The sequence below is a fragment of the Heloderma suspectum genome, chromosome 5 (assembly GCF_057233095.1).
Source record: "Heloderma suspectum isolate Gila_16-S chromosome 5, 16-S_ref, whole genome shotgun sequence".
In the NCBI taxonomy this organism is placed as follows: domain Eukaryota; kingdom Metazoa; phylum Chordata; class Lepidosauria; order Squamata; family Helodermatidae; genus Heloderma; species Heloderma suspectum.
The window spans coordinates 158,611,995-158,624,706 of NC_139462.1; the positions used below are offsets into that span (position 1 = coordinate 158,611,995).

At 46.4% G+C, this 12,712-nt stretch overlaps 1 long non-coding RNA gene across 1 annotated transcript; it reads left to right on the forward strand.

The window, feature by feature from the left end:
* The first annotated feature begins 1,996 nt into the window (after window positions 1-1,996).
* On the forward strand, window positions 1,997-12,394 carry LOC146344705 (uncharacterized). Its single transcript, XR_014792616.1, has 3 exons — window positions 1,997-2,176; window positions 7,348-7,458; window positions 11,981-12,394. It is a non-coding gene; the product is annotated as an uncharacterized LOC146344705 (long non-coding RNA).
* Window positions 12,395-12,712: the final 318 nt, after the last annotated feature.

Genomic DNA, 12,712 nt, shown 5'->3' on the forward strand with positions numbered 1-12,712 from the left:
ATGGCGGTGCCCATGGGCGCCGCCATTTGCGTATGCGCTTTTTTTTTTTTTCAAAGTCACCCGTGATAGGCTACATAACGATTTACATAGCCTATCACAGCTGACTTTGGAAATCTAGCCATGATAGGCTACGTAAATCGTTACATAGCCTATCACGTCTTTTTGTTTTTTTTTTACTTTATTTTGTAATTGCGGCGGCGGCAGCAAGTCGGAAGACCAGCCGCCGCCCCCGCCCCCGCCGAACCGCTGCCGAACTGCCGCCGGGACCCGCCACTGAGAGGGACATTCACAGGAGGTAAGTCCCATCCTGGGGGGAGGGGGGGCGGGGGGCCGGAGAATTTCACTGCCAAAATCTCCATGAGATTCATGGAGAAATTCTCCGCCATCCCTAGGTAAGGGACTTTCGTCCATCCTTACTACAAAGGAATGTCTCCAGGGGATTCAAATGGGAACATCGATGTTGCCTACAGTTTGAAGTGAGGCTTGCTGGCTAGACTAACTTAGGGAGGGATTTCCCGCCCTTCCAGTGATGCTTCCCTACGTCACTTCCCACGCATCACTAACAGGGTCGAGTGTCTGAGCTCCACCCATGACGTTTCCCTCTTAGCTCTGCGCCGTAGTCTAGCATCTCTTAGGTCACAGCCCCCACTCTCCTCCACCTCCTCCTCCTCCTCCTCTTCCTCCTCCCAGCTTCTCACAGAGGGGGGCAATGGGGGAGCTTCAGGTCCAGCCATCTGGTAGTTAGTAACCTGAGAAGCACAACTACCCATATCTGAACTGGCTTGGGAAAATATATCCCCCGGTTTTGGCTGTTCCTCTTCTGAATCTGAGCTGCTATCTCCCTGCACTCAGAATCAATCCTGACACATAGGCCACCCCACCACCATAACACTTACACTAAAATGCAAATTTAGAGAGAGGAAGCATTGCTCTATAGCATTAATTCCAGTGGAATTAATTAATTCATAAAGGAAAAGAAGGCCGGGAAATGGAGATTCAGAAGTTCCATTTTTATTTATTTATCAAGACATTTTATTGCTGTCTGATCATAATGGGGAATTCAGATAACACTCAAGGTCTTCATGTTATGTTCTCATCTTGCGCAATTTATTGAGCTGTACAAAATTTCGATCTAAAGCTCCAGTTAAACTTCCTTCCGAGATTGCATTCAAACTGTTCTCAACACTTGTCTTTCTAAATATATTTCTCACTTGACATTCCAGTTCCAAGAATACATCACTTATGCCAGGCTAGTATTTGTATTCTGAATAACTCTGAACAGATGAAGCACTGGTCGAGAGAGAAGAAATCCTCCGAACATCTGTCAACTGCTTTAGCTTCTGGAGTTGAAAACAAATTCAGCCAGTAACTGTGCCATTCCTACAGATTTCAGAGACAGAGAGTAATTAATATTCCTCAGCAGCCAGAGAATCAGCAGAGAATTCGAAAGAAAGAAAAAACATTGCAGGACTTGAAGCCACAGTGGCATAGCTATGCTCTTAGGCCCACTGGAAAATGTGCAAAGGATACAAGGTTAAGATCATTTAAAAACACACATGTTTTGCCAACTGCTTTTCTGTGAAAGTGAGATTTAGAAATAGTGTTTTAAATGAGGGGGGGAAAGAATTAGTAAACGAAAAGCAAAATAACTGTCATTTTAAAAGGGGCAAAGAGAAGGCCCATACATTGCTGTACTCTAGTGTGTTGGGGGAGCCCCTTCTCTCACCCTGGTAGCCTCCATTGTGTAGCATGATGTCCAGGTTTTACCCCCTTGTCATTGTGTCTTAGAGGGCAGCCTACTTACTTTGCTCCACAGAACTCAGTGCAAGCCTGTGAAGGTTTGAGGCCTACAGAGGCAAAGGGGGAAAAAAGGTCAGGCTTAGAGGCCTGGTATTTCCTTTTGGGAGGGGGTAACCCTGAGAGGTATAGTTACATTTCTCTTGTTAAGTTTCTGTTTCAATTCCCTACTTAAGTTTCATTTCTTCAGTTCTGAAGCAGTACTTTTGGTTTTGAGGGAGGAGGAGGGTATATAAAGAGAGTGAGAGAGGCAGTAAGAGTCAGAAAGACCAGGCTGCAACCAGAGTAAGAGAGAGAGAGAGCCCAAGCCTGAAGTGAGAGCAGAGTCTGAAGAGAGAGCAGGAAGAAGCAGCCTAGAAAAGTCTTAAGGACAGCTAGGGTAAGGAACTTGCATTTTGCAAATTTTCTTTTAATGCCCTTTGTATCACTCAGCTCTATTGTGTAAATAGGGATGGCACAGGTGCCCTATTCAGCCTGGGAATCCGGCAGACCTGCTCCTGCCCTCACCCCCGAGCCCTGCTTGCCGAGCCCCTGCTTGCCCCCTGCCTGCACTCGGCGAATAGCCTGCACTCACCCCGGCAGCCTTGTCGAGCTTCACGGTCGCTATTTTCTGAGAAATAAAATGGCAATCGCAAAAATGCACAAACGTGCACACGTGCGAAAATGCACATTTTGCGAATGCACATATTTCTGTATGCACGAAAATGCATATTTTATGAAAAATGCACATTTTCATGCACACACTAATGTGTGCCTTTGCAAAAATGCACAATTCACACATAAGAATATGTGCATTCACAAAAAATGTGCATTTTGGCACATACAAAAATATGCCCATTTTTGCAATCACCATTTTATTTTTTTAGAAATGGCAACCATGGATCTCGATGAGGCCACTGGGGGGGAGTGCAGGCTGCTCACTGAGAGTGGGAGGGGCTCGAGTGCAATCTGGGGACAGGCAAGCAGGGGCAGGGGCTGGGCAGGAGTCCAGAGAACCTGGACGGGGGTGAGTTCACACATCCCTATGTGTAAATGCCTTTAGTTGTAATTTGTTTGCTTTGCATCTACTAGTAAACTGTTGTGGTTAAACCCTGTGTCTAGAGTGTCAGTCACCCTATGTCTACAGCCTAAACCTTACATTTCTAGGAAAGGGAAGTTTAAAAGAAGGAAAGTGGGACTCGTAAGGAGTTGCTCAGGGCGTCCAGGTCATAAGTGGAAGCTTGACAGAGCCCCTGAAATCCAAATAAATTCCTATCTACATAGTTCTGCCCTTGGGTCTCTTTTGTGACTACTCAAGAGTGTAATACAAACAAGGGAGCTGGCTGATAAGCATATATTACAGCTAAAAGTAGGGATGTATGAGAAATTCATTTCACTTTATTTTTATCAAGGTTTACCCAGTTTGCACCTCTAGAATCAAACATATCAAAGCCTGGCACATGTTACGTCTATGGAAATCTGGCTGGATATAATTCTGTGAGCCCGTGGAATCCTGAAATCCGTATTAGGGCTTTATTGACCTTTTTTAGGCCAAGTCAAGGTCTCAAAATAGTGTGCAAGTTTTTGAGTTTTACAGAACTCTTAATCAGGCAGGTTGGTAAACAAAACAAAAAAGGGGGGATGAATCGGAGGAGGAGGAGGAGGCCAATCTTAAGACTGTAACTAAATGCAGATTCCAATCCACAGCTCATATATGAATTGTTGATTCATTGCTCATTGTTTTATTTACCATTTTATTTATTTATTTATTTCTTATTAAATTTATTAATAGCCCATCTGGCTGGTCACCCAGCCACTCTGGGCGATGTACAACATACAATAAAACAGTTTAAAACAATAAAATTCTACAATAAAAACATTTTCTAAAATACCCTAACCCACCCCAAATGCCTGCCTGAACAACAACGTTTTTAATGCATGACAGAAGCTCATTAAAGAGGGGGCATGACAGAGTTCCCTAGGGAGGGAGTTCCACAGAGTGGGGGCCACCACAGAAAAGGCCCTCTCCCTCGTCCCCACCAGTCTAGCTGTCCTGGCTGATGGGACAGAGAGAAGGCCATCCGAGGCTGATCTTGTTAAGCAGCCTGTCTGGTGCTGCTGGAGGCGCTCCTTAAGATGGGCTGGAACTAGGGATGGGGGAGAATTTCTCCCCGAAACTTCAGGGGGCTGAGTGCCAACGTATTCGGCCCCCCAAAGTAGTTTCGGGGAGAAATTCTCCGCCCCCCCCCGGGATGGGACTTACCTTTCCCGAGTGTCATTCCTGGTGGCGGGTCGCAGCGGCAGTTCGGCAGGGCTTCGACAGGGGCAGGGGCAGCAGCCGGTCTTTTGACCGGCTGCCGCTGCCGCCATTCCAAGAAAAGTAAAAAAAAAAAAATGCCCCCGTGATAGGCTACGTGACGATTAACATAGCCTATCACGGCTAGATTTGCAAAGTCAGCCCTGATTAGGGGTGCACGAAAGTCACTTACCTGGTCTCGCAGCTTTTCGCGGTGGGGGGGAGGTGCTTCGCTGCTCTCCCACCGAAGTTCAGGCCGGGGGGGGAGGCTTCCCGCCTCGCCCGGCCGAAATTCAGGCCGGGGGGGAGGCTTCCCGCCTTGCCCGGCCGAAATTCAGGCCGGGGAGGAGGCACCTCGCCTCGCTCGGCCGCGAAATAAAAAGTTAAAAAAAAAACGCCCCCGTGATAGGCTACGTGACGATTCACGTAGCCTATCACGGCTAGATCTGCAAAGTCAGCCGTGATAGGCTACGTCAATCGTCACGTAGCCTATCACGGGTGACTTAAAAAAAAAAAAAAGCGCGTACGCTAATGGCAGCCCCCATAGGGAGCCGCCATTCGCGTTCCTTATTTAGTCGCTGTAGTCTACGTAAATGTTTACGTAGACTACGGCGAAAATAAGGGCAATGCAAATAGCGTTGCCCATATTTTCGCCGTAGTCTACATAAACATTTACGTAGACTACAGCGACCAAATAAGGAACGGGAATGGCGGCTCCCTATGGGGGCCGCCATTATCCGTACACACTTTTTTTTTTTTTTTTTTAAGTCACCCGTGATAGGCTATGTGACGATTGACGTAGCCTATCACGGCTGACTTTGCAAATCTAGCCGTGATAGGCTACGTGAATCATCACGTAGCCTATCAGGGGACTTTTTTTTTTTCTTTTATTGCAATGGCGGCGGCGGCAGCCGGTCGAAAGATTGGCTGCTGCCCCCGCCCCTGACGAAGACCCGACGAACCACCGCCGCCGGGACCCGCCGCCGGGAGGGACATTCGGGAAAGGTAAGTCTCGTCCCGGGGGGGTGCGGGGTGCGGGGGGGTGAGAAGGATTTCTCCCCGACACTTGTTCGGGGGGCCGAACACGTTGGCGCTCGGCCCCCCGAAGTTTCGGGGAGAAATTCTCCGCCATCCCTAGATAGGCTACGTGACGATTAACGTAGCCTATCACGGCTAGATCTGCAAAGTCAGCCGTGATAGGCTACGTAAATCGTCACGTAGCCTATCACGGGTGACTTTGAAAAAAAAAAAAAGTGCCTACGCAAATGGCGGCCCCCATAGGGAGCCGCCATTCGCGTTCCTTATTTGGTCGCTGTAATCTACGTAAATCTTTACGTAGACTACGGTGAAAATAAGCGTTGCCCTTATTTTCGCCGTAGTCTACGTAATCTTTACGTAGACTACAGCGACCAAATAAGGAAGGTGAATGGCGGCTCCCTATGGGGGCCGCCATTCGCCGTACGCGCTTTTTTTCTTTTTTTTTTAAGTCACCCGTGATAGGCTATGTGACGATTTACGTAGCCTATCACGGCTGACTTTGCAAATCTAGCCGTGATAGGCTACGTTAATCGTCACGAAGCCTATCACGGGGGCGTTTTTTTTTTTTGGTTTTATTGGAATGGCAGCGGCGGCAGCCGGTCGAAAGATCGGCTGCTGTCCCCGCCCCTGACGAAGACAGGACCCGCCGCCCGGTAATTCGGGAAAGGTAAGTCCCGTTCCGGGGGGGGGTGCGGGGGTGCGGAGAATTTCTCCCCGAAACTTGTTCGGGGGGCCAAACACGTTGGCGCTTGGCCCCCCAAAGTTTCGGGGAGAAATTCTCCGCCAACCCTATAGGCTACATAAATCGTCACGTAGCCTATCACGGGGGCGTTTTGTTTTTTAACTTTTTATTTCGCGGCCGGGCGAGGCGAGGCGCCTCCTCCCCGGCCTGAATTTTGGCCGGGCGAGGGGGGAAGCCTCCCCCCCTGGCCTGAACTTCGGGGGGAGCAGCGAAGCGCCTCCCCCCACCGTGAAGCAAGCTGTGAGACCAGGTAAGTGACTTTCGTGCACCCCTAGCTGGAACCATATAGGGTTTTAAAGGTCAAAACCAACACCTTGAATTTGGCCCGGAAAACAACTGGTAACCAGTGCAACTCCTTCAGCACTGGAGTGATGTGATCTTGCCGGCGGCTGCCTTTAATCAGGCAAGCCGCCGCGTTCTGTACCAGCTGCAGTTTCCGAACCGTCTTCAATGGTAACCCCACGTAGAGCACATTACAGTAGTCTAAACGAGAGGAGACCAGGGCATGTACTACCGATGGGAGCAGATGGTCAGGAAGGAAGGGGCGCAGCCGCCATATCAGATGGAGTTGATACAGCGCTGTCCGGCTCACAGCTGACACCTGAGCCTCCATGGACAGCTGGGAGTCCAAAATGATCCCCAGGCTGCGGACCTGGTCTTTCAAGGGTAGCCGTACCCCATTCAACACCAGGTCAACATCCCCCAGCCTCCTCTTGTCTCCCACCAAAAGTACCTCAGTCTTGTCAGGGTTCAGCTTCAGCTTATTCCTCCCCATCCAGCCACTCACCGTCTCCAGACATTTGGACAGGGATTCTATGGCCAACCTTGGTGAAGATTTGAATGAGAGGTAGAGCTGCGTGTCATCCTCATATTGATGACACTGCACCCCAAACCTCCTGATGATAGCCCCCAGCAGCTTCACATAGATGTTAAATAGCATCGGGGAGAGGATGGAACCCTGTGGCACCCCACAAGTAAGTGGCCACGGGTCCGAAACCTCCTCTCCCAGTGCTACCCTCTGGTACCTGCCGGAGAGGAAGGACCGGAACCACCGCAATACGGTGTCTCCAATGCCCAACCCCTCCAGGCGGTCCAGGAGGATACCGTGGTTAACAGTATCAAAAGCCATCTTGTCTGATGAAGAGTTCTGGAGAATTCAAACACTTGCACATTATTTTGTGATCTTGAGTTGGCCTAATAAAAGAATTGCTTGAATATGGACTTGGAATTTTTCTTATGGTGAACATGGCTACCTTTGTCTGTTTGTTTGCCTCATTAGGGTAAATGGAATTAAAGCCTCGGAAATGCAGCCTGAGTGTTGATTTGGCTATTAGAGTTCTCAGCCGGGCAAAAAGGGAATCCTGACAGCAAGTCCCACTATGTTCAATGGGGGTTACTTTAGTAATAAGCATATTGTAGCTGGCATGCACCTTATTTAGAAGTCATTACATACTTGCGTTTGTTTGTTTAATATCCTACTCCATCCTTTGTGCAGGGTCAAGATGGCTTACAGCAATTCCGTCTAGATCTGTCTGTGTCACAAAAGCACTCACAATCTCAGTATTAGGTTGGAGTGGCTTGAGGAGCAAAGAAGGACAAACTAAAAGTAATAATTCCTTTCTACTCATTGACGTTTTCTTGTCCCTGTTGCTCCTTTTCTCCCCAAATACAGTTCTCTCTCACACACACACAATGGACACTTCACTCTAGTTTCCTTCTCCTTTCCCCTGCTCCAGTTCTCAGAAGAGAAGCGAAGGGAATGCAGCTAAAAGTAGGGATGTATGAGAAATTCATTTCACTTTATTTTTATCAAGGTTTACCCAGTTTGCACCTCTAGAATCAAACACAGACTTGAACACAATCTGTGGTCAAAGTCTGTGCATTTCTGAGCAGACCAAACAAACAAACATTCGACACCATTCGTATGTTTGAAAAAAGTGCATGAAAAAATGTGTGCTTTTGACAAATGTGCACAAGTACGCCATAATTAATGGGAGAAGAATGCATACATTTCAAAGATGAACACAATTTATGTGTACATTTGGGAGAATATGCACAAAAATACACATGAACTGCCACGCGAAAATTCAAAAAAACAAAGATTGCAATTTGATATAGGCATGAGATGGCATGAGTGTTGAGTTAGGATCTGGAGAACTTTGATGAGGTTGAGTTTTGCTTGTACTCACATCCCTAGCTAAAAGGAATGCCCACCCACCCCCATCCTCCCCTGTCCTACACTTATTTTATAGTTTATAGTTCTTATCCCCTGTGCTGCTGAGCCCAGCTGACAGTAGTTGGTCTTAACCATCTACAGAATCCTTTCCTAGACCATCTACTCAGACAGTCCACCATCAAAAGGAGATGCTAAGGGACATGTGCACCATCCAGGTGAAGTTAAATATATATGGGTAACTGGCCTATAAGGTCAATCCACTTTGAATGGGAGGGATTAAGCTCCTATCGATTTCTGCAGAGCTGGATTATATTTTGAATTTGTGAGGTGGCGATGTGAGCAGTGAGCACTGGACCGAGCTGGAACCCATTCTCCCCCCACCCCACCTTCATTCTCACTACATGTCACATGGCAACATTCCTATTTTTTTTCTCATTTTGACAGAATTATGTTCTAGAATTGCCTGACTGAATCAAAGATTTAAAGTTGGAGTTGGTACCCTCTAAACATTACATTACTCATAAGAGAGGTGCTTTTCCATGGTTCTGGTTAAAGGCCTACAATCTCATAGGCATGTCAGAAGTGGCCCAGCAACCAATGGCTCTGTGCACAGTTGTTCTATCTGGTGATCCAACAGAAGTCTAAGGTAGGTCAGGGCTGGATAATTTGTGGCTCTCCAGGTGTTGATTGACAAACCAGCATAGCCAATATTTAGGGATGATGGGAGTGGTAGTTCAAAAATGTCTGGATGGCCACAGGTCCCTCCACCCAGGTTAGAGTTTCTCCTTAGGCAGTAAAAGGTTTCCAGGTCATACAGGAGTGTGGCCAAGGGTGGCCAATGGCTATCCTCAACAGGAATGGCTATAAAGGCTTCATGTTCATATTGGGACTTTGCCTACACAACATTGTTGTTAGTTCTGAGTCTCGGCTTGGTCTGGCTTAAGGCGCACACGTGCGTGCTCGCACACACACACACACACACATACACAGAAGGAGGAGACCACTCTGACTCCTGGCTTGACCCCTTGGCTCTTGGTTTCTAGGTCCTGGCTCCTGCTCAATGGCTGCCTACAGCTCAGCTCTGACAGGTGAGACCAATATCAGTTGGATCTTTCCTGTGGAAATGGCACCTACTGGAAGGACTAGAGTTGCCACTTAATTTCACCAAAATGAAATTCAATGGCAAATTTTAAGGTCCCTGTTCAGCAGAAACATCTGAGAAATCTGGAGGAAAGCCACAAATTTAAATGTGAAAGATCTCAGTAGGGTGCCACACACCCATTTCAATGTGGATGCTCAATATTTCCACCAAAGTTGCCTTTTTATTTACCTGGGTGCTGAATATCGTGGTCCTAAGCTCATCTGCATAGAAGCATGCCCCATTCATTCCAGTGGAACTGCTTGCCAGAATAGTGTGCTGGCTTACCACCTTTTTAGCCTAAGTGTTTAAGTTCAGACACTTAATGCATTCTTCTCCCCGCCACCCTAAATTAATAGAGCCCCACAAGCCTGCACATTTTTCATTGACTTCTAAAGTTTTGAGTTCACATGCTACACTAATTTCCCCACTTGGTGGATCTCACCCTTGAATGCTGTTGACCTTGGTGCTTTAATGGAGTTGCACAGATGGAAGAAGAACATATTCCCAAGACAAGCTAATGCCTGTCGTCTGTGTTCTTAGGTCTCAGTGGGAAATGGTTTCAGTTGTTATTCTTGGCCTCTCATTTGTCTATAGTGTCGGCAACCACCATGAGGTAAATATGGTGCTTGCACAGGATTGATATTGTTCTACCAGCACCTTACTCTGCTGTCTCTGTAAGCAAGCTACACATTTCCTTTCCTTCTGTCTTAACCACTAGTTGTGCTCATGTTTTCCCAGATTTATGCCCACCACATTATCACTTCTACTCCTTCCACTAAGAAGGCCTTGATGGGCCAATCGGTATCCTACAAGGCTAAAAGGATGTCTGCACAATGACTGTTAAAATTAACAGCAGGGATGAATAATAAGTAATATCAGAAGATTTGCTATTATTTTGCTATCAGCAAAATGTAGAATCTCCAAGCAGCTTACATTTGGGGCTCTATGAATTCCACAGTTCCATACAGATGCAAAAAACATGTAGATGGGAATGGAAGAAACAGCAATTTTCAAGCACACCAAAATTCTCCAAAATGGAGTTTCAAGCTTGTTTTGTCTCGCTCCCATTTTAATTTTTGATCTATTTTTCGGTTCATTTTGAATGGGAAAAAATGTGCATTTCTCTGTATGTATTTTTCAAAAGTTCACACTCTTCCCCCCCATTGACTAAAGTGTAAAAATGTGCATTTTTCAAATGTTGTTGCAATTTTCATGAATTTGCAAACATTTCTAGAAAAGAATTCTACTGCTCACACTCACATTAGGAATTATGAACATGACATTTTCGGAAGATTTGAGAACACAAACAACTTTCTTGCACATTCCTACTTGCAGGCTCTGGGACTGAAAGTGCCAAGTGAGCCCCATCACCCCCTCCACCAGCAGTGGTGCTTCCAATGGCTATACTGGCTGGGAATGATGGGAGTTGCAGTCCAAAACATCTGGAGGGCATCAGGTTGGGGAAGACTGACATAGGGGAATGGGGTGCCTTTCTCTTGCCCTTTTCTTCTCTTGTCTTCTCAATATTTATAACCCATCTTTCCTATCGTTAAAGGAGGCTTCCCACAAAGCATATGGAAAGGAAAGCATCAGGGTCTTTGTAATGACCAGTAATCATTGCTCCAATTCACACACTCATCTCAGCCCTATTTGTATGGATAGCAGCCAACACATTCCCAATACGGAAAAGGATAATGACTACCATACTTAATAGTTAATAGGAAGAGTGTGGGTCAAAGAAGTGAGCAGCAAGCAGCACAGCTACTGGATTAGCTTAAGTTAGTCACATTTTAGTCCAGAGGTGCAGAACCTCAGGGGGCCAAATCTTGCCCTCTGGGGGTCCCAATTTGGTGCTCCAGGGTTCCCCAGATGGCCATGCCCCTTCCTCTGTCCCTACCCCTTTTCCCTGACCATCAATCATTTGGTGGTTTCCTGGCCTTTGTGCAGTTTTTACTTAATCTAGAAGGTTGAAATGCTTATCCTAAAGCTGTGCTACTTCCAGACTAAGAGCTTTAAGCTAAATTATGCTGGATTTGTAGGGATGTCAGAGAATTCCGCCACGGACTCCAGTGAGGCCAGATTCTTTAGAATCTGGCCCCCTGGAATCCGTGGTGGAACGGCCTCCCCTCCCCCCGCCACCCTGCAGAATCCCCCCAGGATGGAGCGTACCTGGCGGTGGATGCGGCGGCCCTGGCTGGCAGCTCTGCAGAGTCACCACAGAGTGGAGCCAGCTGGGAAGGATTCTGGGGGGAGGGACGGAGCACCTCCCCCCATCATGGAAGCCCCGGAACAGAGCAAGGTAAGTGTTTCGTATGTCCCTAGGCATTTGGGCCTGCCCCTTTTGCCTTTGGCCCCATTCACCACTAGAATGCATCCCCCGAAAGCTTCTCTGACATGGAATTCCAGCCTTGGGCTGAAATAGGCTCCACATTCCTGTTTTAGTCCCACTGAAATGAATAGGATACGTTAGCTCTGACATAAGTCCTATTGGTTTGGATGGGACTAAATCATGGCTAACTTAGGCTGAATCTACACATAGCAGTTTCACTGCTATCGTACCACAATGATAACTATTGGTGCACAGGGATGACAGTACAGAACTTGAAGAACATGGAGGGGAAAAGACAAATTGGACTTGAACCTGATCCACCCACCCAGCTCCAGCCTATACATCCCCCTTAATTTGGTGAGCATCTCACTAGTTCAATAATATATATGGTGGACCAGTGATTTATTCCTATTTACAATAGATACCTTTTCCAAGATGCCTGTGTGTGACAGTTAAAGAAGCATCTTCTGTTTCTTTTAAAGGACACCTGCAGAGCTTCATCAGGGCAAGCTGGCTGCATACATAAAAATGGAAAGGCAATAGAACCGCAGCATATCACATCCCTGCTTCTGTCTCAAACTGGATGGTACAGAGCAGCAGGGGATATGAGGAAAATAACAGCCGTCAATATTTAACTATGCTAGGAATCTGAAATTTAATGAATATTTAGTAGCACAGCCCATCTTTGATTCAGAAAGCGTTAATGGAGCCTCGACTCTTAGCATCTGTTACTAGTGCTGATTAATCAAATCTCTGTTGTATGTTACTTATGATGGAAAGGGGTGGGGAGCGTGGAGAGAAGAAACCCTGCACAGCAGTAAAATAATAAATTGTTATTTGTATATGCAAAACAGTTCAATTATTTAGTGCAATTAAAATAATATCTTGAAAATCACATGAAAGGAGGGTGGCGCATCTTTATCAAGACCAAACTAGACTACACGAATAAACAAAGCAACGAGATGAGCAATAAATTGCAGGCTAATAAAAACCGCACAACAGAAAACAAGCATCAGTTGCTCGTATTTAAGCCTTATTATTTTGTGGGGAAGACATAGGCCTATCATCTTAATTAAAAATATACATCTCTTATGTTATGAAAAAACACACACATTAAGAGGTGTCTTTTTTGTTCATAGTTGTTTTTTTTAATGCTCTTTTTAATATGGATGGGTTCAAAGCATATCCAGGGCATTTTTTGTTGCTTCAGACCT